Consider the following 6000-nt stretch of genomic DNA (forward strand, 5'->3'; position numbering starts at 1 on the left):
CAGCATGGAGGCTGAGATCTGAGAACAGACAGACTGCCTACTCAAGTGGGTCCCTGACCCCTGAGTAGCCTAACAGGGAGACATCCCCCACCAGATTCTTCCAGAGCAAGAATCAGACATCAACACTCGCTGTTCAGCAATATTCAACCTTCTGCAGCCTCCGCTACTGATACCCAGGCAAACAGGGTCTGGAGTGGAGCTCAAGCAAACTCCAACAGACCTACAGCTGAGGGTCCTGACTGTTAGAAGGAAAACTAACAAACAGAAAGGACACCCACACCAAAACCCCATCAGTACGTCACCATCATCAAAGACCAAAGGCAGATAAAACCACAAAGATGGGGAAAAAGCAGTGCAGAAAAGTTGGAAATTCAAAAAATGAGAGCGCATCTCCTCCTCCAAAGGAACGCAGCTCATCAGCAGCAATGGAACAAACCTGGATGGAGAATGACTTGAACGAGGTGAGAGAAGAAGGCTTCAGCTGATCAAACTTATCAGAGCTAAAGGAGGAACTACGTACCCAGCACAAAGAAACAAAAATGAAAAAGAATGGGAAGAATGGATAACTAGAATAATCAATGCAGAGAAGATCTTAAAGGAGCGATAGAGATGAAAACCATAGCGGGGGCATGTGACAAATGCACAAGCTGGTAACCAACTCGATCAACTGGAAGAAGGAGGTAATCAGCGATTGAAGATCAAATGAATAGAAATAAAGTGAGAAGAAGTGTAGAAAAGTAAAAAATGAACAAACCCTCAAAAATATGGATTATGTGAAAAGACAAATCTACATCTGATTAGTGAGCCTGAAAGTGACGGGGAAAATGGAACCAAGTTGGAAACACTCTGCGGGATATCCATGCAGGAGAACTTCCCCAACCTGGCAAGGCAGGCCAGCATTAATATTCAGGAAATACAGAAAACATACAAGATGCTCACTCGGGAAGGCAACTCCAAGACACATAATGGTATCCAGATTCATAGGTGAAGAATGAAAGCATGTTAAGGGCAGCCACAGAGAAAGGTTGGGTTACCCACAATGGGAAACCCATCAGACTAACAGCAGATCTCTCAGCAGAAACTCTCCAAGCCAGAAGAGTGAGGTCAATATTCAACATTCTTAAAGAAAAGAATTTTCAACACAGAATTTCATATCCAGTCAAATTAAGTTTCATAAGTGAAGCAGAAATAAAATCCTTTACAGACAAGCAAATGCTGAGAGATTTTGTCACCATCAGGCCTGCCCTACAAGAGATCCTGAAGGAAGCACTAAAGATGGAAAGGAACAACAGGTACCAGCCATTGCAAAAACATGTCAAAATGTAAAATCCATCGATGCTAGGAAGAAACTGCATCAACTAACGAGCAAAATAACCATCTAATATCATAATGACAGGATCAAGTTCACACATAACAATATTAACCTTAAATGTAAATGGACTAAATGGTCCAATTAAAAGACACAGACTGGCAAATTGGATAAAGAGTCAAGACCCATCAGTTTGCTGTATTCAGGAGACCCATCTCACATGCAGAGACACACATAGGCTCAAAATAAAGGGATGGAGGAAGATCTACCAAGCAAATGGAAAACAAACAAACAAAAAAGCAGGGGTTGCAATCCTAGTCTCTGATAAAACAATCCTTAAACCATCAAAGATCAAAAGAGACACAGAAGGCCATTACATAATGGTAAAGGGATCAATTCATTAGGAAGAGCTAACTATTCTAAATATATATGCACCCAATACAGGAGTACCCAGATTCATAAAGCAAGTCCTAAAAGACTTACAAAGAGACTTAGACTCCCATACAATAATAATGGGAGACTTTAACAGCCCACCGTCAACATTAGACAGATCAATGAGACAGAAAGTTAACAAGGATATCCAGGAATTGAACTCAACTCTGCACCAAGCAAACCTAATAGACATCTACAGAACTCTCCACCCCAAATCCACAGAATATACATTCTTCTCAGCACCACATCGCACTTATTGCAAAATTGACCACATAGTTGGAAGTAAAGCACTCCTCAGCAAATGCAAAAGAACAGAAATTACAACAAACTGTCTCTCAGAACACAGTGCAATCAAATCCAGAACCTGTGGACTAAGAACTCAATCAAAACCACTCAACTACATGGAAACCGGAACAACCTGCTCCTGAATGACTACTGGGTACATAAATCTTAAATGAAGGCAGAAATAAAAGATGTTCTTGAACCAATGAGAACAAAGATACAACATACCAGAATCTCTGGGACACATTTAAAGCAGTGTGTAGAGGGAAATTTATAGCACTAAATGCCCACAAGAGAAAGCAGGAAACATTTAAAATTGACAATCTCCTAACATCACAATTAAAAGAAGAACTAGAGAAGCAAGAGCAAACACACATTCAAAAAGCTACCAGAAGGCAAGAAATAACTAAGATCAGAGCAGAACTGAAGGAGATAGAGACACAAAAAATCCTCCAAAAATCACCGAATCCAGGGAGCTGGTTTTTGAAAAAGATCAACAAAATTGATAGGACTGCTAGCAACACTACTAAAGAAGAAACGAGAGAAGAATCAAATAGACACAATAAAATGATAAAGGGATACCACTGACCCCATAGAAATACAAACTACCATCAGAGAATACTATAAACACCTCTATGCAAATAAACTAGGAAAAATCTAGAAGAAATGGATAATTTCCTGGACACTTACGATCTCCCCCAAGACTAAACCAGGAAGAAGTTGAACTCTGAATAGACCAACAGCAGGCTCTGGAAATTGTGGCAATAATTAATAGCCTACCAACAAAAAAGTCCAGGACCAGACGGATTCACAAAATGACTTCTACCAGAGGTACAGGAGGAGTTGGTACCATTCTCTGGAACTATTCCGATGAATAGAAAAAGAGAGAATCCTCCAACTCATTTTACAAGGCCAACATCATCCTGATACCAAAGCCTGACAGAGATACAATGAAAAGCAGGTAATTTAGACCAATATCCCTGATGAACATCGATACAAAAATCCTCAATAAACACTGGCAAACCGCACCCAGCAGCACATCAAAAGCTTATCCACCATGATCAAGTGGGCTTCATCCCTGATGCAAGGCTGGTTCAACATACACAAATCAATAAACGTAAACCAGCATATAAACAGAATCAAAAGACAAAACCACATGATTATCCTTCAATAGATGCAGAAAAGGCCTTGACAAAATTCAACAGCCCTTCATGCTAAAAACCTCAATAAATTCGGTATTGATGGAACGTGTATCTCATAATCATAAGAGCTTATTTATGACAAACCCACAGTCAATACTATAATTTGAATGGGCAAAACTGGAAGCATTCCTTTGAAATCAAAACAGACAGGGATGCCCCCTCTCACCAATTCTATTCAACATTGTGTTGGAAGTTCTATTAGGGCAAGAGAAAGATAAAGAGAATCAGGCAAGAGAAAGAATTAGGCAAGAGAAAGAAATAAAGGGTATTCAATTAGGAAAAGAAGAAGTCAAATTGTTCCTGTTTGCAGATGACATGATTGTATATTTAGAAAATCCGATCATTCAGTTCCAAAATCTCCTTAAGCTGATAAGCAACTTCAGGAGAGTCTCAGGATAAAAAATCAATGTGCAAAATCACAAGCATTCTTATACACCAATAACAGACAGAGATTAAATCATGAATGAACTCCCCATTCACAACTGCTTCAAAGAGAATAAAATACCTAGAATCCAACTTGTAAGGGATGCAAGGACCCTTCAAAGAGAACTACAAACCACTGATCAGTGAAATAAAGTAGGACACAAACAAATGGAAGAACATACCATGCTCATGGATAGGAAGAATCAATATTGTGAAAATGGCCATACTGCCCAAGGTAATTTATAGATTCAATGCCATCCCCATTAAGCTACTCAAAGACTTTCTCTTCACAGAATTGGAAAAACTGGATTTAAAGTTCATGGAACTAAAAAGCCTGCATTGCTGACAATCCTAAACCAAAAGAACAAAGTTGGAGGCATCACTACCCGACTTCAACCATACTCACAAGGCTACAGTAACCAAAACAGCATGGTACTGGTACCAAACAGAGATGCACTCAATAGAACAGAACAGAGCCCCAGAAATAATAGGCACACATCTGCAGCCATCTGATCTGACAAACCTGACAAAGCAAGAAATGGGGAAAGGGATTCCCATTTAACAACTGGTGCTGGGAAAAATTGGCTAGCTGTAAGTAGAAAGAAACTGATCCTTCGTTTAGCTCCTCTTATACGAAAATTAATTCAAGATGGATTAGAGACTTAAATATTAGGACCTAAAACCATAAAAACCCTAGAAGAAAACCTAGGTAATACCATTCAGGACATAGGCATGGGCAAACGACTTCATGTTCAAAACAGCAAAAGCAATAGCAACAAAAGCCAAATTGACAAATGGGATCTAATTAAACTGAAGAACTTCTGCACAGCAAAAGAAACTACCATCAGAGTGAACAGGCAACCCACCGAACGGAGAACACTTTGCAATCTACTCATCTGACAAAGGGCTAATATCCAGAACCTATAAAGAACTCAAACAAATTTACAAGAAAAACAACCCATCAAAAAGCGAGCAAAGGATATGAACAGACACTTCTCAAAAGAGGACATTCATACAGCCAACAGACACATGAAAAATGCTCATCATCACTTTGCCATCAGAGAAATGCAACCTAAAACCATTACTGAGATACCATCTCACACCGGTTAGAATGGCAATCATTAAAACCAGGAAAACAACAGGTGCTGGAGAGGATGTGTGGAGAAATAGGAACACTTTTACACTGTTGGTGGATGTAACCAGTTCAACCATTATGGAAAACAGTGTGGCGCATTCCTCAAAGACCTAGAACTAGAAATACCATTTGACCTAGCCATCCCATTAGTGGGGAGCACCCAAAGGGATTATAAGTCATGCTGCTATAAAGACACATGCACACACATATGTTTTATTACGGCACTATTCACAATAGCAAAGACTTGGAATCAACCCTAAAATGTCCATCAGTGACAGACTGGATTTAAAAAATTGCGGCACATACACAATGGAATACTATGTAGTCAGCAAAAGGATGAGTTCGTGTCCATTGTAGGGACATGGATGTTTTGGAAACCATCATTCAGCAAACCATCACAAGAACAGAAAACCAAACACCACATGTCTTCACTCATAGGTGGGAATTGAACAAGGAGATCACTGACGCAGGAAGGAAACATCACACACTGGGGCCCATTGTGGGTTGGGGAGGAGGGAGGGATAGCATTAGGAGATATACCTAATGTAAATGACGAGTTAATGGGTGCAGCACACCAACATGGCACATGTATACATATGTAACAAACTCCGTACTACTATGCACATGTACCCTAGAACTTGCAAGTATAATTTTTAAAAAGAAAAAAAAATCCCATCAAAAAGTGAGAGCTAAGGACATGAATAGACAGTTCTCAAAAGAAGATATCAAAAGGCCAACAAATATATGAAACATCACTAATGATTAGGGAAATGCAAATCAAAACCAGAGTGCGATACCACCTTAGCCCTGTAAGAATGGCCATAATCAAAAAATCAAAAAACAGTAGATGTTAGTGTGGATGCAGTGATCAGGAAACACTTCTACACTGCTGGTGGGAATGTAAACTAGTACAGCCGCTATGGAAAACAGTGTGGAGATCCCATAAAGAACTAAAAGTAGAACTGCGACTTGATCCTGCAATCCCACTACTGGGTATCTACCCAGAGGAAAAGAAGTCATTATACGAAAAAGATTCTTGCACACTCATGTTTATAGCACCACAATTTGCAGCTGCAAACTTGTGGAACCAACCCAAATGCCCATTAATCAACAAGTGGATAAAGAAACTGTAGTATGTATATATGGTGGAATACTACACAGCCACAAAAAGGAATGAATTAATGGCATTCACAGTGACCTGGATGAGATTGAAGACT

Source organism: Papio anubis, chromosome 7, assembly GCF_008728515.1.
Source record: "Papio anubis isolate 15944 chromosome 7, Panubis1.0, whole genome shotgun sequence".
NCBI classification, from domain to species: Eukaryota; Metazoa; Chordata; class Mammalia; order Primates; family Cercopithecidae; genus Papio; species Papio anubis.